Genomic DNA, 24,814 nt, shown 5'->3' with positions numbered 1-24,814 from the left:
CGTGCAATACTTATTTATATTGTATTCATAATTCGTTTTTTCACTTGTTTCTTGCATACTGTTTTTATTTTGTGTGTTTTTTTCTTGTTTCAAAAATAAAGAAAATCTAAGACATGAAGCTATGCAGTTTCTGTGTAAGTGTATGAACACAATGATCGGTGGTGGAATTGGCTGCGATGCAAGGGGACCAGCTAAAATCTTGCCTAGGGCATCAAATTGGTCAGGGCCGGCCCAGGGCGGAATGACTGATGTGCGGTCCTAATTAATCGGCTACGTAAATCATTCCTTTCCGACCGAACCTGTAACGCTCAAATAAATAATCTGTATAATTTAAATCTATAATCTCTATGAATTATTCCTCGCAGAAAAGCTACTGGGTCTGGATCACTACTGGATCTGTTAGGAACGGCGCCGTCATTGTTGGGGGACACAGTCAGCTGTCATTTAACTGGGCAGATGAAATACAGTCAGATTGTTAGCCATCTAACTTCAAGTTAACCTGACAGGGAGCAGGTTTGAGATGCTGGACATGCTGCTCTGGAAACATAGCTGGCTGAACTTTAAACTCGCTACGGAGAATGGAAAATCCCGAGTTAATGCCAAGTTATCCTGAAACTTAGCCGGCTAACCTACTTATCCAAGTAGGAAGAACACACCCAGGTGCCTATATGTTGTTGGTTTCTTTACAATGCTTGTGTAACTTAATAATATATATACTTTTCCTTGTACAGAAAACATATCGGCACAATTCGAACTTATGCAAGTTTTATTGTAGAATACTACTACTACTAATAATAATTACAATTATTATGATAATAAACACGAAACAGAGACTGATTAGCATACGTTGAGGTTATCAACAAAGCTATTAACTCTTTACCATAATGCATTTTTACTATTAAGTTGTATCTGAAGCATATCATCTTTCGTGAAACTTGATTTGATTATGTACTTACCCAGCGTTACTTTTAACTTTTCTGTATGTGCACATATTCCTGTTATCCACAAACCACTGTAGTTATTTAAAGCAACTAAACGCAATAACTTCATCGTCACTCTTGTAACATTAAAACCCAATATTCACTGGCGCTGTTTAAACTGTGAATAACTAGGTGAGTGCATGTTTTTTCAGACAATGGCCAATTCTACCTGTTCACCAAAAGCAAGCATGTGCAAATATGTACATTTATTATTTGGACCTTATTATATTAAACCTATTGTAAAATAAAATACAATATTAGTAAAGGCAAATACACTCACCTAAAGGATTATTAGATACACCTGTTCAATTTCTCATTAATGCAATTATCTAACCAACCAATCACATGGCAGTTGCTTCAATGCATTTAGGGGTGTGGTCCTGGTCAAGACAATCTCCTGAACTCCAAACTGGATGTCTGAATGGGAAAGAAAGGTGATTTAAGCAATTTTGAGCGTGGCATGGTTGTTGGTGCCAGACGGGCCGGTCTGAGTATTTCACAATCTGCTCAGTTACTGGGATTTTCACGCACAACCATTTCTAGGGTTTACAAAAAATGGTGTGAAAAGGGAAAAACATCCAGTATGCAGCAGTCCTGTGGGCGAAAATGCCTTGTTGATGCTAGAGGTCAGAGGAGAATGGGCCGACTGATTCAAGCTGATAGAAGAGCAACTTTGACTGAAATAACCACTCGTTACAACCGAGGTATGCAGCAAGGCATTTGTGAAGCCACAACACGTACAACCTTGAGGCGGATGGGCTACAACAGCAGAAGACCCCACCGGGTACCACTCATCTCCACTACAGATAGGAAAAAGAGGCTACAATTTGCACAAGCTCACCAAAATTGGACAGTTGAAGACTGGAAAAATGTTGCCTGGTCTGATGAGTCTCGATTTCTGTTGAGACATTCAGATGGTAGAGTCAGAATTTGGCGTAAACAGAATGAGAACATGGATCCATCATGCCTTGTTACCACTGTGCAGGCTGGTGGTGGTGGTGTAATGGTGTGGGGGATGTTTTCTTGGCACACTTTAGGCCCCTTAGTGCCAATTGGGCATCGTTTAAATGCCACGGCCTACCTGAGCATTGTTTCTGAGCATGTCCATCCCTTTATGACCACCATGTACCCATCCTCTGATGGCTACTTCCAGCAGGATAATGCACCATGTCACAAAGGTCGAATCATTTCAAATTGGTTTCTTGAACATGACAATGAGTTCACTGTACTAAACTGGCCCCCACAGTCACCAGATCTCGACCCAATTGAGCATCTTTGGGATGTGGTGGAACGGGAGCTTCGTGCCCTGGATGTGCATCCCACAAATCTCGATCAACTGCAAGATGCTATCCTATCAATATGGGCCAACATTTCTAAAGAATGCTTTCAGCACCTTGTTGAATCAATGCCACGTAGAATTAAGGCAGTTCTGAAGGCGAAAGGGGGTAAAACACAGTATTAGTATGGTGTTCCTAATAATCCTTTAGGTGAGTGTATAAGCGGAATATATTTGTTATAAATACAGCAAATATAGTTTTATATTCACTGTATTTTCCATTTCATGGGATTCCAGAATAATTTCTGTATCAAATTTAAACTACTGAGATATCATATTAAAGATATAGGAAAGACCAAACACATGTGCAGTATCCGTTTTTTTTTCTTTCTTTCTGTAATTTCTGCTTTAAGTTTAACTTGGTATTCACGTCATGCCATGTGTTCTGTGTCATGCTCACTGTCACTATCTCTTTAGCATTCTGTTTAACTTCTTCATCACGTCAATGCTTCAGTTGCCCATTCATTAACCTAAATGGTCACTAGCAAAACATCACCATAGTTCCCAATATTTTTCCTTGACGTCCTGTGTTAACTGAAGTTTAAGGACCTCGTGGCGCAACGGTAGCGCGTCTGACTCCAGATCAGAAGGTTGTGTGTTCAAATCACGTCGGGGTCAGTCTTTTACTCTACATTCCCTGTAATATCACTCAATAATTCCTGCTGTGGAGAGTGTTATTAATATCCTAGAATGCAAACGTTGTTAGTCTAAGTAACATGCATCTACACCCGAGAGGATGCATAAAAGTCAGTCTGGTCTCCTGCACGTTGAAATTATATTTGATTTTAAGAATCCGTATCGTTTGTTATATTTTAATCTGCCTTGTTATAGGCTATTAACAGTAGACTGTCACAATCCGTGTTTTATTCACCTGCTGTATAGCTCCCTTTTATGTATTTCTTGTGCTTTCGATTACCGCCTACCCAATACTGTCTCACTTTCTGATCCCTGGTCGACACAATTCATACACTAATAAAAACGTATAGAAATACTTTAGATAACATCAACACTACTAGGTAATAATAGTAGATGGGATTCAATGTTCATTTCTCGGTTCATGTTTGAGCGATTCCGAGGCCTCGCTAAGGTGCCTTTTAGTGATGCGCTAAGGTCGCTGCACTGTGGCGCGGCACACCGACCCCCCAGGATGTTGCCATATTATTAGGAATATTATTAGGGTTCCACTGTACAAGATCTGCTGCCGTGCTCGGCATTACCAGCAGCTTATCCAGACGGAGGCGCCGGGTGTCACAGAGAGATGCAGGTCGGTGCTGCTAGTGGAGCGAGTCACTCATACTTTGACAATCACTCTTTGGGTGCATCGGGGTGTGTATATTGAAGTCACTAGACTTTCATTGACGTACACGGAGTAGCCTACACAGCATCAGCTGAGTTTGCGCCTGTAGAAAAGCCTGGCTGAATTTCTGCCAGCCCCAGCTCCTCTAGTCCAATAGTGCTATTAGTCAGCAACATTAGATGGCAGTCACACACAAGGTGCTTGAACTTGAGACTGAGAAAGTTTCCAGCTGTTGGAGCGCACCGCTTTCTACGTGGCACTAGTGTAAAGATGTCACTAATGTAAGTTTGTTCGAGATATGATTCTCTCTTAGAGTGCGAGAGGTCCTGGTTTAAAATGCCTTTCTTTTACGGTTTTCTTAATTTCTCATTGTATAAAACACATTATTATTATTTTTATTTCTTGGCAGACGCCCTTATGCAGGGCGACTTGCAACATAAGTGCAAGAATACAGTTAAGTACAAGGCATCAAACATTACAAATTCAAATTTACATTAAACAAAGCAATTCAAGATAATACATTTTACAACTTCCAATGTATACAGTTAAGTACAGTAAGTGCAGTCATACATTGTGAAAAGTAAAGCTAAGTGCCGTCAAGATGTACGACAATTGTCGAAATCATGTATTTGGCCAGTGAATAAGATCTCTTCTCCTCTCATCAGCATTTTATTATGGTATTACCCCTTTTATGTAAAGATTAGTTTATAATGCACATGCATATACTACATATACTATTATCATTTAAAATATTGTAGACAGACGCCATCCGACTGTCTATCCGTCTATTTTTAAATCCATCTAGTTTTGTCCATTTGTCCAAAATGTGGCTAGAGACAGTGGCTTGCTTTCTACCTAGTTCCCCCAGTAAAAGCCATTAACCACTGAAGAAACTCAATTCATTTCTGACAGTCATTTAAGGTAAGGTACATCCTTGCCATTCTTAACAATGACTGTGATGTCATCTACGTAAGCCACCGCTTTGAAAAGTTTCATTAATACACCAGGAACAATCAGCCCAAATAGTCTGTAGGTTATGTAAATGCATCACTACCAGCAGGTGACACACACACACACACACACACACACACTTTTCTCTCGAGTTTGTTTTTCCATTCCAATGGGTGTCCAAGTTACTCCAACAGTCCAAGTTACACTGTCAATCAAATACATCATTGTCCGTGTTCCACCTTGGTGGGTAAATTCAATAAACTATGCGCTAAATAAAAACTGACCTTTAAATAAACAGTATTCATCTATCGAGAATCTATGTTCATGGATTGTATAGAAGTATTTCCACATATGCATCTGGACACTCGGGCAAGCCAGCTGAGAAGTCGCTCAAGTCGCCGCAGCTAAGTATCGCCTTTTTCTCTCGCGTTTCCTAGTTTAGTTAAGAGTTACATTGATTGTTTACGTGGTTTGTTTAGCTAAGAATGATATATCTTGCACCTGTTTTGTAGTAAGAGCAGTGACTGTTTGTTAGTGAATTTAGCAAGTTACTTAGCACACTCAACACGCCCTGTCTGTAATCAGAAGCTTTACACTGTAGGCTGTGATTATTCGCATGTATCTAGTCAGATGAATGATCTGAAATGCATCAAAAGTCATGGAATGAGAGACTTTCTGGGCATTGGTGGTATAGTGGTGAGCATAGCTGCCTTCCAAGCAGTTGACCCGGGTTCGATTCCCGGCCAACGCAACGTTTTCTTTCTAGGCTTCCGCCATCACACTTGTGATGCTTCGGGGGAGTTCGACACCATTCAAGCTATTGCGACCCTACTAAGCCTGCACTTACCGCTGTTTTCACTAACACACTTCTGGTGAACCGTTGCGCATGAACAGATGACGAATAAATGGCCTTACACTAGTATCCCACAGCACCAGCTTCGTCTGTAGAAAAACAAAGGTTCCTCTCCCTGCTGCAGGATACCCACATCACACTTGACTCGCAGACCTTTACTGCGCCCTCTTGCTTGACGTGGGCCGTGCTCCCAGTAGCGCTGTAACATACATGTGCACTTGCGTGCAAAAGTATTCGGTATTACATTTATTTGACGTGTTCATTGCTTGAATATACTTTAAAAGCTAATACACTCCTCTCCATGCTCACCAACAACAATGTTGGCGACGATGACGGCTAAAGTAAAGTGAAATAGAAATGCCACTTCCATTCACTCCAATTACTATTGTTGTTATTATTACAAGGGAAAACTATGACCCTTGTTCATCAGTGTCTTGGGCGGACAGTTATGTCATTTAACAACATCCAAGATACCCGAGCCATCGGTCAGTCAGCACCGCTAGATGGCGGCAGTCAGACACTCATGCAATGTTTGAAGGAGAAAGTGTTCAAATAGAGGAGCGCACAACTCTCTACGTGGCACCGATGTTAACTAGTTTTCACAGAAACCTGTGCTATGTGGCTCGTTGGTCTAGGGGTATGATTCAAAGGGTTCAAATCCTGGACGAGCCCTTTGTTTTAGTCTTCTCTCATTCATTTTCATTTTGACAGGGTACTTTTGCCAACATGAAAAACATTTCCTTCATGTATCATGACTTCATTATGGTAATATCTCATTTCGTATGTTTCCAAATAGGCCTCTTAACAATCATCTACAAGCCTACATATACCAGCATGATTTCATACAATGTGCACGATATGTAGTCCATGTCTGTCTCTCTGTCTCTCTAGATATATGTTTATAATTGAGTTGATGATAGTTGCATCTGTGCGCCAAACTGTGTCTGAGCAGCAGACTGTAACTTGAAATAATTGCATGAAAATGTCTGTATCTTCTTAATTTTATGCAGGTTAGTTCAGCTAGTAAGAAAGGTCACTATCTTTTTTTTATCTTTTTCTGTAACTAAACCATTCAGTCTTTCTACATGATGCCGTAAATCCAACATTTCCCCAATTCGCTCCCTGCGAGAAGACAATGCGGTGTGCAATGAAAGTGATAGCCTGTCACTTGGCACTTCAGTTCTGCGTACCACCAAGTCTTATTAGACTCCTTAGTTCTAACTGCAAGTTCCCTGCCATGTCCATGAAAGGGGATTGAGTCCGTATTGAACCATTATCTAAAACACAAAACTATGAGAAAGCTGGTGCGCATCGCTACCTTCCGAGTAGTGGCCAGTACTACTACTACTAAAGGTAATTATACTAAGGAACGAATGAACGAAAGAGAGAGTATCATTACTCAGTACACTTAGAGGCTATGTGTGTACTAGTAACTTGTTACTTGATTTAAGTCACGAAAAGTCGCATCCAACGTCAGTCCCATCCTATGTAATGTGTGATGTCCAGAGCCGGCCCTAGCCATTTGGGGGCCATATGCGAGATTTGATAGTAGCCCCAGAACCATCCCCCCTCTCGATGAAAAACATTTTAGTGGTGCCCATGTTTATGGCGTATAGAGAATGTTTAGTTAAAACTAAAATAAACACAAACATTTAAATAATGCACATCACAGAACATGTATTGCACTTTAACATACACTGTACTTGTTGAAGAAATTGATGTAATAATCAATACAAATGTAAATAGTGCACTATGCATATTGAAATCAGAGCAAAACTAATAAACTGTTTAGGTAAAATAACATCCACACCAAAAATACTCAATACTGAAAATACTATAGTGCACAAAAAACTGAATTTAAATAATACAATACTATGAAAAATCATTAGCTGACAACTGGCAAACTACTGCAGTACTTAACTACTAGCTGATCATTATCATCATTTGGATGGCAACTGGCAGTAGGCTAGCTAGCAAAGTGAGCTGGATTATTACTTTATAATGATATATAATTTATAAAGACATGTAAATTCCTCACAAAGTTATGACTTAAAGTCCCACTGCTTGGAATTTAGAAAACACAGAACATCACTAAAGTTCCCCTGACATTATCTTTATAAACTCCACCACAATATACATTATATCCATCATATTTACATTACATTTAGCATACATATCCCTGACGCGTGTATTGACCTCACTGGAGACAATATGCTCGAGTCACAGATTAAATGCCCCTCTCCCTCTCGGATTTACATGGTCTTAGTTTATTGCACTAGAGACGAGTTGTTTACCCGCAGCACTGCACAGGGCAAAGGACTGTCTTGTGCATTGCGCCTTGTTTAATACTTTGTTTTAATGATCTTACCGAGTGGTTTTTTACGTCACTGGTGGGGCTACAAAGCCATGAATCGAAGTGTTTTATCAAGTTAGGATTAAAACACGATGTACAGTACTGAACAGTGTACAACAGACCCACAACAATTTAGAGAGCATAATGATAAAGGAAACCACTGATCCGCATTAACCATGAAACGTCCATCAGCAATGTACTTTACCTTGAAACCCACAATAAATGGACCAGACCGTTACCTTGCACTTTTAAAATGCGTCCATTTCGGGAATGTTACATGGATACCATCATCTCAGACGTTAGATTTTGCACGTAAACTGTGGGCTTAGATCGTGGAAAATTGTGCATGTTTTCAAAATTTCTACGCCATTTACTGGTGTTTTTGGGATGCTCCTTCTGTGTGACCGTATACCTCGAGTAAACGTTTACTCGGTCTGCTTGAGCAAGTGGGTTGAAATGACGTGTGTAAGCCGAAAGCCAGTAATGTATTTTGATACCAGACATTACAGCTTTCATGACCAGGGGCGCAGCGAGGATTTCAGGGCCCCATGAAAGTAAAAAAGGTAGCTACCGAAGTGTGAACCATCGGGAGGATAGCTAAACCCGGGGGTTATGCCTGTGAGGAGAGGTTGAGGGGTGGATGAGGAACCTCGCCACTTGATAGGTCCGGTCGTTGAGGTAGGAGGAGAAACAAGTGAGAGCAGTCCCAGAGATTCCAAGGTCAGCGAGGCAGGAGAGGAGGATGGAGTGATCGACGGTGTCAAATGTTGCAGAGAGACCAAGGAGGATGAGGATTGAGGAGAGGGAGGCTGCCCGAGCACAGTTGAGGGAGTCAGTGACTGCCAGGAGAGCAGTCTCAGTGGTGTGAGCGGTGTTTGGAAGGCGGATTGCAGAGGATCAAGAAGTGAGAGATGGGAAAGGAATGCAGAGAGCTGACAGTGGAAAGTGAATAAATAAAACAAAACAAGAAGCAATAAAAAACGCACAAAACAAATACCAAAATAGGCTAACGCCCATTGCTAGTGATGCAATAAAGGGACACTGTTTGGAATGAATGAGAATTGTGCATTCTTACCGATGCCCCACAACGATCACACCTTTTGATCGATCAGCTATTTAACTCTTTCATCAACCTCCATTACCTATAACATAATTTTGAGAAATGTACTTTTTCTTTCAAGTGTGCTGCAGGAAACATCCACTTATTTATAATTCGTTTTATGTCACTTGTTTGCTGCAAGAAAGGCAAGGCGGTAAGGCTGTAGAACACTGCTACATTATGCATCTTACTGTTTTTATTTTGTGTGGTTTTTTATTGTTTCAAAAATAAAGAAAATCTAAGACATGAAGCTATGCAGTTTCTGTGTGAGTGTATGAACACAATGATCGGTGGTGGAATTGGCTGCGATGCCAGGGGCACCAGCTAAAATCTTGCCTAGGGCATCAAATTGGTCAGGGCCGGCCCAGGGCGGAATGACTGATGTGCGGTCCTAATTAATCGGCTACGTAAATCATTCCTTTCCGACCGAACCTGTAACGCTCAAATAATTAATCTGTATAATTTAAATCTATAATCTCTATGAATTATTCCTCGCAGAAAAGCTACTGGGTCTGGATCACTACTGGATCTGTTAGGAACGCCGCCGTCATTGTTGGGGGACACAGTCAGCTGTCATTTAACTGGGCAGATGAAATACAGTCAGATTGTTAGCCATCTAACTTCAAGTTAACCTGACAGGGAGCAGGTTTGAGATGCTGGACATGCTGCTCTGGAAACATAGCTGGCTGAACTTTAAACTCGCTACGGAGAATGGAAAATCCCGAGTTAATGCCAAGTTATCCTGAAACTTAGCCGGCTAACCTACTTATCCAAGTAGGAAGAACACACCCAGGTGCCTATATGTTGTTGGTTTCTTTACAATGCTTGTGTAACTTAATAATATATATACTTTTCCTTGTGCAGAAAACATATCGGCACAATTCGAACTTATGCAAGTTTTATTGTAGAATACTACTACTACTAATAATAATTACAATTATTATGATAATAAACACGAAACAGAGACTGATTAGCATACGTTGAGGTTATCAACAAAGCTATTAACTCTTTACCATAATGCATTTTTACTATTAAGTTGTATCTGAAGCATATCATCTTTCGTGAAACTTGATTTGATTATGTACTTACCCAGCGTTACTTTTAACTTTTCTGTATGTGCACATATTCCTGTTATCCACAAACCACTGTAGTTATTTAAAGCAACTAAACGCAATAACTTCATCGTTACTCCTGTAACATTAAAACCCAATATTCACTGGCGCTGTTTAAACTGTGAATAACTAGGTGAGTGCATGTTTTTTTCAGATAATGGCCAATTCTACCTGTTCACCAAAAGCAAGCATGTGCAAATATGTACATTTATTATTTGGACCTTATTATATTAAACCTATTGTAAAATAAAATACAATATTAGTAAAGGCAAATACACTCACCTAAAGGATTATTAGATACACCTGTTCAATTTCTCATTAATGCAATTATCTAACCAACCAATCACATGGCAGTTGCTTCAATGCATTTAGGGGTGTGGTCCTGGTCAAGACAATCTCCTGAACTCCAAACTGGATGTCTGAATGGGAAAGAAAGGTGATTTAAGCAATTTTGAGCGTGGCATGGTTGTTGGTGCCAGACGGGCCGGTCTGAGTATTTCACAATCTGCTCAGTTACTGGGATTTTCACGCACAACCATTTCTAGGGTTTACAAAAAATGGTGTGAAAAGGGAAAAACATCCAGTATGCGGCAGTCCTGTGGGCGAAAATGCCTTGTTGATGCTAGAGGTCAGAGGAGAATGGGCCGACTGATTCAAGCTGATAGAAGAGCAACTTTGACTGAAATAACCACTCGTTACAACCGAGGTATGCAGCAAGGCATTTGTGAAGCCACAACACGTACAACCTTGAGGCGGATGGGCTACAACAGCAGAAGACCCCACCGGGTACCACTCATCTCCACTACAGATAGGAAAAAGAGGCTACAATTTGCACAAGCTCACCAAAATTGGACAGTTGAAGACTGGAAAAATGTTGCCTGGTCTGATGAGTCTCGATTTCTGTTGAGACATTCAGATGGTAGAGTCAGAATTTGGCGTAAACAGAATGAGAACATGGATCCATCATGCCTTGTTACCACTGTGCAGGCTGGTGGTGGTGGTGTAATGGTGTGGGGGATGTTTTCTTGGCACACTTTAGGCCCCTTAGTGCCAATTGGGCATCGTTTAAATGCCACGGCCTACCTGAGCATTGTTTCTGAGCATGTCCATCCCTTTATGACCACCATGTACCCATCCTCTGATGGCTACTTCCAGCAGGATAATGCACCATGTCACAAAGGTCGAATCATTTCAAATTGGTTTCTTGAACATGACAATGAGTTCACTGTACTAAACTGGCCCCCACAGTCACCAGATCTCGACCCAATTGAGCATCTTTGGGATGTGGTGGAACGGGAGCTTCGTGCCCTGGATGTGCATCCCACAAATCTCGATCAACTGCAAGATGCTATCCTATCAATATGGGCCAACATTTCTAAAGAATGCTTTCAGCACCTTGTTGAATCAATGCCACGTAGAATTAAGGCAGTTCTGAAGGCGAAAGGGGGTAAAACACAGTATTAGTATGGTGTTCCTAATAATCCTTTAGGTGAGTGTATAAGCGGAATATATTTGTTATAAATACAGCAAATATAGTTTTATATTCACTGTATTTTCCATTTCATGGGATTCCAGAATAATTTCTGTATCAAATTTAAACTACTGAGATATCATATTAAAGATATAGGAAAGACCAAACACATGTGCAGTATCCGTTTTTTTTTCTTTCTTTCTGTAATTTCTGCTTTAAGTTTAACTTGGTATTCACGTCATGCCATGTGTTCTGTGTCATGCTCACTGTCACTATCTCTTTAGCATTCTGTTTAACTTCTTCATCACGTCAATGCTTCAGTTGCCCATTCATTAACCTAAATGGTCACTAGCAAAACATCACCATAGTTCCCAATATTTTTCCTTGACGTCCTGTGTTAACTGAAGTTTAAGGACCTCGTGGCACAACGGTAGCGCGTCTGACTCCAGATCAGAAGGTTGTGTGTTCAAATCACGTCGGGGTCAGTCTTTTACTCTACATTCCCTGTAATATCACTCAATAATTCCTGCTGTGGAGAGTGTTATTAATATCCTAGAATGCAAACGTTGTTAGTCTAAGTAACATGCATCTACACCCGAGAGGATGCATAAAAGTCAGTCTGGTCTCCTGCACGTTGAAATTATATTTGATTTTAAGAATCCGTATCGTTTGTTATATTTTAATCTGCCTTGTTATAGGCTATTAACAGTAGACTGTCACAATCCGTGTTTTATTCACCTGCTGTATAGCTCCCTTTTATGTATTTCTTGTGCTTTCGATTACCGCCTACCCAATACTGTCTCACTTTCTGATCCCTGGTCGACACAATTCATACACTAATAAAAACGTATAGAAATACTTTAGATAACATCAACACTACTAGGTAATAATAGTAGATGGGATTCAATGTTCATTTCTCGGTTCATGTTTGAGCGATTCCGAGGCCTCGCTAAGGTGCCTTTTAGTGATGCGCTAAGGTCGCTGCACTGTGGCGCGGCACACCGACCCCCCAGGATGTTGCCATATTATTAGGAATATTATTAGGGTTCCACTGTACAAGATCTGCTGCCGTGCTCGGCATTACCAGCAGCTTATCCAGACGGAGGCGCCGGGTGTCACAGAGAGATGCAGGTCGGTGCTGCTAGTGGAGCGAGTCACTCATACTTTGACAATCACTCTTTGGGTGCATCGGGGTGTGTATATTGAAGTCACTAGACTTTCATTGACGTACACGGAGTAGCCTACACAGCATCAGCTGAGTTTGCGCCTGTAGAAAAGCCTGGCTGAATTTCTGCCAGCCCCAGCTCCTCTAGTCCAATAGTGCTATTAGTCAGCAACACTAGATGGCAGTCACACACAAGGTGCTTGAACTTGAGACTGAGAAAGTTTCCAGCTGTTGGAGCGCACCGCTTTCTACGTGGCACTAGTGTAAAGATGTCACTAATGTAAGTTTGTTCGAGATATGATTCTCTCTTAGAGTGCGAGAGGTCCTGGTTTAAAATGCCTTTCTTTTACGGATTTCTTAATTTCTCATCAGCATTTTATTATGGTATAACCCCTTTTCTATAAAGATTAGTTTATAATACACATGCATATACTACATATACTATTATTAAACATTATTATTATTTTTATTTCTTGGCAGACGCCCTTATGCAGGGCGACTTGCAACATAAGTGCAAGAATACAGTTAAGTACAAGGCATCAAACATTACAAATTCAAATTTACATTAAACAAAGCAATTCAAGATAATACATTTTACAACTTCCAATGTATACAGTTAAGTACAGTAAGTGCAGTCATACATTGTGAAAAGTAAAGCTAAGTGCCGTCAAGATGTACGACAATTGTCGAAATCATGTATTTGGCCAGTGAATAAGATCTCTTCTCCTCTCATCGGCATTTTATTATGGTATTACCCCTTTTCTGTAAAGATTAGTTTATAATGCACATGCATATACTACATATACTATTATCATTTAAAATATTGTAGACAGACGCCATCCGACTGTCTATCCGTCTATTTTTAAATCCATCTAGTTTTGTCCATTTGTCCAAAATGTGGCTAGAGACAGTGGCTTGCTTTCTACCTAGTTCCCCCAGTAAAAGCCATTAACCACTGAAGAAACTCAATTCATTTCTGACAGTCATTTAAGGTAAGGTACATCCTTGCCATTCTTAACAATGACTGTGATGTCATCTACGTAAGCCACCGCTTTGAAAAGTTTCATTAATACACCAGGAACAATCAGCCCAAATAGTCTGTAGGTTATGTAAATGCATCACTACCAGCAGGTGACACACACACACACACACACACACTTTTCTCTCGAGTTTGTTTTTCCATTGTCCAAGTTACTCCAACAGTCCAAGTTACACTGTCAATCAAATACATCATTGTCCGTGTTCCACCTTGGTGGGTAAATTCAATAAACTATGCGCTAAATAAAAACTGACCTTTAAATAAACAGTATTCATCTATCGAGAATCTATGTTCATGGTTTGTATAGAAGTATTTCCACATATGCATCTGGACACTCGGGCAAGCCAGCTGAGAAGTCGCTCAAGTCGCCGCAGCTAAGTATCGCCTTTTTCTCTCGCGTTTCCTAGTTTAGTTAAGAGTTACATTGATTGTTTACGTGGTTTGTTTAGCTAAGAATGATATATCTTGCACCTGTTTTGTAGTAAGAGCAGCGACTGTTTGTTAGTGAATTTAGCAAGTTACTTAGCACACTCAACACGCCCTGTCTGTAATCAGAAGCTTTACACTGTAGGCTGTGATTATTCGCATGTATCTAGTCAGATGAATGATCTGAAATGCATCAAAAGTCATGGAATTAGAGACTTTCTGGGCGTTGGTGGTATAGTGGTGAGCATAGCTGCCTTCCAAGCAGTTGAGCCGGGTTCGATTCCCGGCCAACGCAACGTTTTCTTTCTAGGCTTCCGCCATCACACTTGTGATGCTTCGGGGGAGTTCGACACCATTCAAGCTATTGCGACCCTACTAAGCCTGCACTTACCGCTGTTTTCACTAACACACTTCTGGTGAACCGTTGCGCATGAACAGATGACGAATAAATGGCCTTACACTAGTATCCCACAGCACCAGCTTCGTCTGTAGAAAAACAAAGGTTCCTCTCCCTGCTGCAGGATACCCACATCACACTTGACTCGCAGACCTTTACTGCGCCCTCTTGCTTGACGTGGGCCGTGCTCCCAGTAGCGCTGTAACATACATGTGCACTTGCGTGCAAAAGTATTCGGTATTACATTTATTTGACGTGTTCATTGCTTGAATATACTTTAAAAGCTAATACACTCCTCTCCATGCTCACCAACAACAATGTTGGCGACGATGACGGCTAAAGTAAAGTGAAATAGAAATGCCACTTCCATTCACTCCAATTACTATTGTTGTTATTATTACAAGGGAAAACTATGACCCTTGTTCATCAGTGTCTTGGGCGGACAGTTATGTCATTTAACAACATCCAAGATACCCGAGCCATCGGTCAGTCAGCACCGCTAGATGGCGGCAGTCAGACACTCATGCAATGTTTGAAGGAGAAAGTGTTCAAATAGAGGAGCGCACAACTCTCTACGTGGCACCGATGTTAACTAGTTTTCACAGAAACCTGTGCTATGTGGCTCGTTGGTCTAGGGGTATGATTCAAAGGGTTCAAATCCCGGACGAGCCCTTTGTTTTAGTCTTCTCTCATTCATTTTCATTTTGACAGGGTACTTTTGCCAACATGAAAAACATTTCCTTCATGTATCATGACTTCATTATGGTAATATCTCATTTCGTATGTTTCCAAATAGGCCTCTTAACAATCATCTACAAGCCTACATATACCAGCATGATTTCATACAATGTGCACGATATGTAGTCCATGTCTGTCTCTCTGTCTCTCTAGATATATGTTTATAATTGAGTTGATGATAGTTGCATCTGTGCGCCAAACTGTGTCTGAGCAGCAGACTGTAACTTGAAATAATTGCATGAAAATGTCTGTATCTTCTTAATTTTATGCAGGTTAGTTCAGCTAGTAAGAAAGGTCACTATCTTTTTTTTATCTTTTTCTGTAACTAAACCATTCAGTCTTTCTACATGATGCCGTAAATCCAACATTTCCCCAATTCGCTCCCTGCGAGAAGACAATGCGGTGTGCAATGAAAGTGATAGCCTGTCACTTGGCACTTCAGTTCTGCGTACCACCAAGTCTTATTAGACTCCTTAGTTCTAACTGCAAGTTCCCTGCCATGTCCATGAAAGGGGATTGAGTCCGTATTGAACCATTATCTAAAACACAAAACTATGAGAAAGCTGGTGCGCATCGCTACCTTCCGAGTAGTGGCCAGTACTACTACTACTAAAGGTAATTATACTAAGGAACGAATGAACGAAAGAGAGAGTATCATTACTCAGTACACTTAGAGGCTATGTGTGTACTAGTAACTTGTTACTTGATTTAAGTCACGAAAAGTCGCATCCAACGTCAGTCCCATCCTATGTAATGTGTGATGTCCAGAGCCGGCCCTAGCCATTTGGGGGCCATATGCGAGATTTGATAGTAGCCCCAGAACCATCCCCCCTCTCGATGAAAAACATTTTAGTGGTGCCCATGTTTATGGCGTATAGAGAATGTTTAGTTAAAACTAAAATAAACACAAACATTTAAATAATGCACATCACAGAACATGTATTGCACTTTAACATACACTGTACTTGTTGAAGAAATTGATGTAATAATCAATACAAATGTAAATAGTGCACTATGCATATTGAAATCAGAGCAATAACTAATAAACTGTTTAGGTAAAATAACATCCACACCAAAAATACTCAATACTGAAAATACTATAGTGCACAAAAAACTGAATTTAAATAATACAATACTATGAAAAATCATTAGCTGACAACTGGCAAACTACTGCAGTACTTAACTACTAGCTGATCATTATCATCATTTGGATGGCAACTGGCAGTAGGCTAGCTAGCAAAGTGAGCTGGATTATTACTTTATAATGATATATAATTTATAAAGACATGTAAATTCCTCACAAAGTTATGACTTAAAGTCCCACTGCTTGGAATTTAGAAAACACAGAACATCACTAAAGTTCCCCTGACATTATCTTTATAAACTCCACCACAATATACATTATATCCATCATATTTACATTACATTTAGCATACATATCCCTGACGCGTGTATTGACCTCACTGGAGACAATATGCTCGAGTCACAGATTAAATGCCCCTCTCCCTCTCGGGTTTACATGGTCTTAGTTTATTGCACTAGAGACGAGTTGTTTACCCGCAGCACTGCACAGGGCAAAGGACTGTCTTGTGCATTGCGCCTTGTTTAATACTTTGTTTTAATGATCTTACCGAGTGGTTTTTTACGTCACTGGTGGGGCTACAAAGCCATGAATCGAAGTGTTTTATCAAGTTAGGATTAAAACACGATGTACAGTACTGAACAGTGTACAACAGACCCACAACAATTTAGAGAGCATAATGATAAAGGAAACCACTGATCCGCATTAACCATGAAACGTCCATCAGCAATGTACTTTACCTTGAAACCCACAATAAATGGACCAGACCGTTACCTTGCACTTTTAAAATGCGTCCATTTCGGGAATGTTACATGGATACCATCATCTCAGACGTTAGATTTTGCACGTAAACTGTGGGCTTAGATCGTGGAAAATTGTGCATGTTTTCAAAATTTCTACGCCATTTACTGGTGTTCTTGGGATGCTCCTTCTGTGTGACCGTATACCTCGAGTAAACGTTTACTCGGTCTGCTTGAGCAAGTGGGTTGAAATGACGTGTGTAAGCCGAAAGCCAGTAATGTATTTTGATACCAGACATTACAGCTTTCATGACCAGGGGCGCAGCGAGGATTTCAGGGCCCCATGAAAGTAAAAAAGGTAGTTACCGAAATGTGACCCATCGGGAGGATAGCTAAACCCGGGGGTTATGCCTGTGAGGAGAGGTTGAGGGGTGGATGAGGAACCTCGCCACTTGATAGGTCTGGTCGTTGAGGTAGGAGGAGAAACAAGTGAGAGCAGTCCCAGAGATTCCAAGGTCAGCGAGGCAGGAGAGGAGGATGGAGTGATCGACGGTGTCAAATGTTGCGGAGAGACCAAGGAGGATGAGGATTGAGGAGAGGGAGGCTGCCCGAGCACAGTTGAGGGAGTCAGTGACTGCCAGGAGAGCAGTCTCAGTGGTGTGAGCGGTGTTTGGAAGGCGGATTGCAGAGGATCAAGAAGTGAGAGATGGGAAAGGAATGCAGAGAGCTGACAGTGGAAAGTGAATAAATAAAACAAAACAAGAAGCAATAAAAAACACACAAAACAAATACCAAAATAGGCTAACGCCCATTGCTAGTGATGCAATAAAGGGACACTGTTTGGAATGAATGAGAATTGTGCATTCTTACCGATGCCCCACAACGATCACACCTTTTGATCGATCAGCTATTTAACTCTTTCATCAACCTCCATTACCTATAACATAATTTTGAGAAATGTACTTTTTCTTTCAAGTGTGCTGCAGGAAACATCCACTTATTTATAATTCGTTTTATGTCACTTGTTTGCTGCAAGAAAGGCAAGGCGGTAAGGCTGTAGAACACTGCTACATTATGCATCTTGCACTATGGTGTCGGTAATATAGTTTTTTCGTGCAATACTAATTTATATTGTATTCATAATTCGTTTTGTCACTTGTTTCTTGCATACTGTTTTTATTTTGTGTGGTTTTTTATTGTTTCAAAAATAAAGAAAATCTAAGACATGAAGCTATGCAGTTTCTGTGTGAGTGTATGAACACAATGATCGGTGGTGGAATTGGCTGCGATGCCAGGGGCACCAGCTAAAATCTTGCCTAGGGCATCAAATTGGTCAGGGCCGGCCCAGGGCGGAATGACTGATGTGCGGTCCTAATTAATCGGCTACGTAAATCATTCCTTTCCGACCGAACCTGTAACGCTCAAATAATTAATCTGTATAATTTAAATCTATAATCTCTATGAATTATTCCTCGCAGAAAAGCTACTGGGTCTGGATCACTACTGGATCTGTTAGGAACGCCGCCGTCATTGTTGGGGGACACAGTCAGCTGTCATTTAACTGGGCAGATGAAATACAGTCAGATTGTTAGCCATCTAACTTCAAGTTAACCTGACAGGGAGCAGGTTTGAGATGCTGGACATGCTGCTCTGGAAACATAGCTGGCTGAACTTTAAACTCGCTACGGAGAATGGAAAATCCCGAGTTAATGCCAAGTTATCCTGAAACTTAGCCGGCTAACCTACTTATCCAAGTAGGAAGAACACACCCAGGTGCCTATATGTTGTTGGTTTCTTTACAATGCTTGTGTAACTTAATAATATATATACTTTTCCTTGTGCAGAAAACATATCGGCACAATTCGAACTTATGCAAGTTTTATTGTAGAATACTACTACTACTAATAATAATTACAATTATTATGATAATAAACACGAAACAGAGACTGATTAGCATACGTTGAGGTTATCAACAAAGCTATTAACTCTTTACCATAATGCATTTTTACTATTAAGTTGTATCTGAAGCATATCATCTTTCGTGAAACTTGATTTGATTATGTACTTACCCAGCGTTACTTTTAACTTTTCTGTATGTGCACATATTCCTGTTATCCACAAACCACTGTAGTTATTTAAAGCAACTAAACGCAATAACTTCATCGTCACTCCTGTAACATTAAAACCCAATATTCACTGGCGCTGTTTAAACTGTGAATAACTAGGTGAGTGCATGTTTTTTTCAGATAATGGCCAATTCTACCTGTTCACCAAAAGCAAGCATGTGCAAATATGTACATTTATTATTTGGACCTTATTATATTAAACCTATTGTAAAATAAAATACAATATTAGTAAAGGCAAATACACTCACCTAAAGGATTATTAGATACACCTGTTCAATTTCTCATTAATGCAATTATCTAACCAACCAATCACATGGCAGTTGCTTCAATGCATTTAGGGGTGTGGTCCTGGTCAAGACAATCTCCTGAACTCCAAACTGGATGTCTGAATGGGAAAGAAAGGTGATTTAAGCAATTTTGAGCGTGGCATGGTTGTTGGTGCCAGACGGGCCGGTCTGAGTATTTCACAATCTGCTCAGTTACTGGGATTTTCACGCACAACCATTTCTAGGGTTTACAAAAAATGGTGTGAAAAGGGAAAAACATCCAGTATGCGGCAGTCCTGTGGGCGAAAATGCCTTGTTGATGCTAGAGGTCAGAGGAGAATGGGCCGACTGATTCAAGCTGATAGAAGAGCAACTTTGACTGAAATAACCACTCGTTACAACCGAGGTATGCAGCAAGGCATTTGTGAAGCCACAACACGTACAACCTTGAGGCGGATGGGCTACAACAGCAGAAGACCCCACCGGGTACCACTCATCTCCACTACAGATAGGAAAAAGAGGCTACAATTTGCACAAGCTCACCAAAATTGGACAGTTGAAGACTGGAAAAATGTTGCCTGGTCTGATGAGTCTCGATTTCTGTTGAGACATTCAGATGGTAGAGTCAGAATTTGGCGTAAACAGAATGAGAACATGGATCCATCATGCCTTGTTACCACTGTGCAGGCTGGTGGTGGTGGTGTAATGGTGTGGGGGATGTTTTCTTGGCACACTTTAGGCCCCTTAGTGCCAATTGGGCATCGTTTAAATGCCACGGCCTACCTGAGCATTGTTTCTGAGCATGTCCATCCCTTTATGACCACCATGTACCCATCCTCTGATGGCTACTTCCAGCAGGATAATGCACCATGTCACAAAGGTCGAATCATTTCAAATTGGTTTCTTGAACATGACAATGAGTTCACTGTACTAAACTGGCCCCCACAGTCACCAGATCTCAACCCAATAGAGCATCTTTGGGATGTGGTGGAACGGGAGCTTCGTGCCCTGGATGTGCATCCCACAAATCTCGATCAACTGCAAGATGCTATCCTATCAATATGGGCCAACATTTCTAAAGAATGCTTTCAGCACCTTGTTGAATCAATGCCACGTAGAATTAAGGCAGTTCTGAAGGCGAAAGGGGGTAAAACACAGTATTAGTATGGTGTTCCTAATAATCCTTTAGGTGAGTGTATAAGCGGAATATATTTGTTATAAATATAACAGATATAGTTTTATTTTCACTGTATTTTCCATTTTATGGGATTCCAGAATAATTTCTGTATCAAATTTAAACTACTGAGATATCATATTAAAGATATAGGAAAGACCAAACACATGTGCAGTATCCGTTTTTTTTTTCTTTCTTTCTGTAATTTCTGCTTTAAGTTTAACTTGGTATTCTCGTCATGCCATGTGTTCTGTGTCATGCTCACTGTCACTATCTCTTTAGCATTCTGTTTAACTTCTTCATCACGTCAATGCTTCAGTTGCCCATTCATTAACCTAATGGTCACTAGCAAAACATCACCATAGTTCCCAATATTTTTCCTTGACGTCCTGTGTTAACTGAAGTTTAAGGACCTCGTGGCGCAACGGTAGCGCGTCTGACTCCAGATCAGAAGGTTGTGTGTTCAAATCACGTCGGGGTCAGTCTTTTACTCAACATTCCCTGTAATATCACTCAATAATTCCTGCTCTGGAGAGTGTTATTAATATCCTAGAATGCAAACGTTGTTAGTCTAAGTAACATGCATCTACACCCGAGGGGATGCATAAAAGTCAGTCTGGTCTCCTGCACGTTGAAATTATATTTGATTTTAAGAATCCGTATCGTTTGTTATATTTTAATCTGCCTTGTTATAGGCTATTAACAGTCGACTGTCACAATCCGTGTTTTATTCACCTGCTGTATAGCTCCCTTTTATGTATTTCTTGTGCTTTCGATTACCGCCTACCCTATACTGTCTCACTTTCTGATCCCTGGTCGACACAATTCATACACTAATAAAAACGTATAGAAATACTTTAGATAACATCAACACTACTAGGTAATAATAGTAGATGGGATTCAATGTTCATTTCTCGGTTCATGTTTGAGCGATTCCGAGGCCTCGCTAAGGTGCCTTTTAGTGATGCGCCAAGGTCGCTGCACTGTGGCGCGGCACACCGACCCCCCAGGATGTTGCCATATTATTAGGAATATTATTAGGGTTCCACTGTACAAGATCTGCTGCCGTGCTCGGCATTACCAGCAGCTTATCCAGACTGAGGCGCCGGGTGTCACAGAGAGATGCAGGTCGGTGCTGCTAGTGGAGCGAGTCACTCATACTTTGACAATCACTCTTTGGGTGCATCGGGGTGTGTATATTGAAGTCACTAGACTTTCATTGACGTACACGGAGTAGCCTACACAGCATCACCTGAGTTTGCGCCTGTAGAAAAGCCTGGCTGAATTTCTGCCAGCCCCAGCTCCTCTAGTCCAATAGTGCTATTAGTCAGCAACATTAGATGGCAGTCACACACAAGGTGCTTGAACTTGAGACTGAGAAAGTTTCCGGCTGTTGGAGCGCACCGCTTTCTACGTGGCACTAGTGTAAAGATGTCACTAATGTAAGTTTGTTCGAGATATGATTCTCTCTTAGAGTGCGAGAGCTCCTGGTTTAAAATGCCTTTCTTTTACGGTTTTCTTAATTTCTCATCAGCATTTTATTATGGTATTACCCCTTTTCTGTAAAGATTAGTTTATAATACACATGCATATACTACATATACTATTATTAAACATTATTATTATTTTTATTTCTTGGCAGACGCCCTTATGCAGGGCGACTTGCAACATAAGTGCAAGAATACAGTTAAGTACAAGGCATCAAACATTACAAATTCAAATTTACATTAAACAAAGCAATTCAAGATAATACATTTTACAACTTCCAATGTATACAGTTAAGTACAGTAAGTGCAGTCATACATTGTGAAAAGTAAAGCTAAGTGCCGTCAAGATGTACGACAATTGTCGAAATCATGTATTTGGCCAGTGAATAAGATCTCTTCTCCTCTCATCAGCATTTTATTATGGTATTACCCCTATTCTGTAAAGATTAGTTTATAATACACATGCATATACTACATATACTATTATCATTTAAAATATTGTAGACAGACGCCATCCGACTGTCTATCCGTCTATTTTTAAATCCATCTAGTTTTGTCCATTTGTCCAAAATGTGGCTAGAGACAGTGGCTTGCTTTCTACCTAGTTCCCCCAGTAAAAGCCATTAACCACTGAAGAAACTCAATTCATTTCTGACAGTCATTTAAGGTAAGGTACATCCTTGCCATTCTTAACAATGACTGTGATGTCATCTACGTAAGCCACCGCTTTGAAAAGTTTCATTAATACACCAGGAACAATCAGCCCAAATAGTCTGTAGGTTATGTAAATGCATCACTACCAGCAGGTGACACACACACACACACACACACACACACACACACACACACACACACACACACACACACACACACACACACACACACACACACTTTTTTCTCGAGTTTGTTTTTCCATTCCAATGGGTGTCCAAGTTACTCCAACAGTCCAAGTTACACTGTCAATCAAATACATCATTGTCCGTGTTACACCTTGGTGGGTAAATTCAATAAACTTTGCGCTAAATAAAAACTGACCTTTAAATAAACAGTATTCATCTATCGAGAATCTATGTTCATGGTTTGTATAGAAGTATTTCCACATATGCATCTGGACACTCGGGCAAGCCAGCTGAGAAGTCGCTCAAGTCGCCGCAGCTAAGTATCGCCTTTTTCTCTCGCGTTTCCTAGTTTAGTTAAGAGTTACATTGATTGTTTACGTGGTTTGTTTAGCTAAGAATGATATATCTTGCACTTGTTTTGTAGTAAGAGCAGCGACTTTTTGTTAGTGAATTTAGCAAGTTACTTAGCACACTCAACACGCCCTGTCTGTAATCAGAAGCTTTACACTGTAGGCTGTGATTATTCGCATGTATCTAGTCAGATGAATGATCTGAAATGCATCAAAAGTCATGGAATGAGAGACTTTCTGGGCGTTGGTGGTATAGTGGTGAGCATAGCTGCCTTCCAAGCAGTTGACCCGGGTTCAATTCCCGGCCAACGCAACGTTTTCTTTCTAGGCTTACGCCATCACACTTGTGATGCTTCGGGGGAGTTCGACACCATTCAAGCTATTGCGACCCTACTAAGCCTGCACTTACCGCTGTTTTCACTAACACACTTCTGGTGAACCGTTGCGCATGAACAGATGACGAATAAATGGCCTTACACTAGTATCCCACAGCACCAGCTTCGTCTGTAGAAAAACAAAGGTTCCTCTCCCTGCTGCAGGATACCCACATCACACTTGACTCGCAGACCTTTACTGCGCCCTCTTGCTTCACGTGGGCCGTGCTCCCAGAAGCGCTGTAACATACATGTGCACTTGCGTGCAAAAGTATTCGGTATTACATTTATTTGACGTGTTCATTGCTTGAATATACTTTAAAAGCTAATACACTCCTCTCCATGCTCACCAACAACAATGTTGGCGACGATGACGGCTAAAGTAAGGAGAAATAGAAATGCCACTTCCATTCACTCCAATTACTATTGTTGTTATTATTACAAGGGAAAACTATGACCCTTGGTCATCAGTGTCTTGGGCGGACAGTTATGTCATTTAACAACATCCAAGATACCCGAGCCATCGGTCAGTCAGCACCGCTAGATGGCGGCAGTCAGACACTCATGCAATGTTTGAAGGAGAAAGTGTTCAAATAGAGGAGCGCACAACTCTCTACGTGGCACCGATGTTAACTAGTTTTCACAGAAACCTGTGCTATGTGGCTCGTTGGTCTAGGGGTATGATTCAAAGGGTTCAAATCCCGGACGAGCCCTTTGTTTTAGTCTTCTCTCATTCATTTTCATTTTGACAGGGTACTTTTGCCAACATGAAAAACATTTCCTTCATGTATCATGACTTCATTATGGTAATATCTCATTTCGTATGTTTCCAAATAGGCCTCTTAACAATCATCTACAAGCCTACATATACCAGCATGATTTCATACAATGTGCACGATATGTAGTCCATGTCTGTCTCTCTGTCTGTCTAGATATATGTTTATAATTGAGTTGATGATAGTTGCATCTGTGCGCCAAACTGTGTCTGAGCAGCAGACTGTAACTTGAAATAATTGCATGAAAATGTCTGTATCTTCTTAATTTTATGCAGGTTAGTTCAGCTAGTAAGAAAGGTCACTATCTTTTTTATCTATTTCTGTAACTAAACCATTCAGTCTTTCTACATGATGCCGTAAATCCAACATTTCCCCAATTCGCTC

At 40.7% G+C, this 24,814-nt stretch overlaps 6 non-coding genes across 6 annotated transcripts; all 6 read left to right on the top strand.

Annotated features, from left to right (window-relative positions):
• The first annotated feature begins 2,862 nt into the window (after positions 1 to 2,862).
• Positions 2,863 to 2,934, top strand: trnaw-cca (transfer RNA tryptophan (anticodon CCA)). Its single transcript has one exon. It is a non-coding gene; the product is annotated as a tRNA-Trp (tRNA).
• A 2,309-nt stretch (positions 2,935 to 5,243) lies between these two features.
• On the top strand, positions 5,244 to 5,315 carry trnag-ucc (transfer RNA glycine (anticodon UCC)). The gene has a single exon. It is a non-coding gene; the product is annotated as a tRNA-Gly (tRNA).
• Positions 5,316 to 11,865: 6,550 nt separating this feature from the next.
• trnaw-cca (transfer RNA tryptophan (anticodon CCA)) lies at positions 11,866 to 11,937 on the top strand. The gene has a single exon. It is a non-coding gene; the product is annotated as a tRNA-Trp (tRNA).
• A 2,368-nt stretch (positions 11,938 to 14,305) lies between these two features.
• trnag-ucc (transfer RNA glycine (anticodon UCC)) lies at positions 14,306 to 14,377 on the top strand. The gene has a single exon. It is a non-coding gene; the product is annotated as a tRNA-Gly (tRNA).
• A 6,637-nt stretch (positions 14,378 to 21,014) lies between these two features.
• trnaw-cca (transfer RNA tryptophan (anticodon CCA)) lies at positions 21,015 to 21,086 on the top strand. Its single transcript has one exon. It is a non-coding gene; the product is annotated as a tRNA-Trp (tRNA).
• Positions 21,087 to 23,521: 2,435 nt separating this feature from the next.
• Positions 23,522 to 23,593, top strand: trnag-ucc (transfer RNA glycine (anticodon UCC)). Its single transcript has one exon. It is a non-coding gene; the product is annotated as a tRNA-Gly (tRNA).
• Positions 23,594 to 24,814: the final 1,221 nt, after the last annotated feature.

Source organism: Amia ocellicauda, chromosome 19 (assembly GCF_036373705.1).
Source record: "Amia ocellicauda isolate fAmiCal2 chromosome 19, fAmiCal2.hap1, whole genome shotgun sequence".
Taxonomy (NCBI): domain Eukaryota; kingdom Metazoa; phylum Chordata; class Actinopteri; order Amiiformes; family Amiidae; genus Amia; species Amia ocellicauda.
The sequence above is the reverse complement of the archived record's forward strand: the minus strand, read 5'-3'. Positions and strand labels throughout refer to the sequence as shown.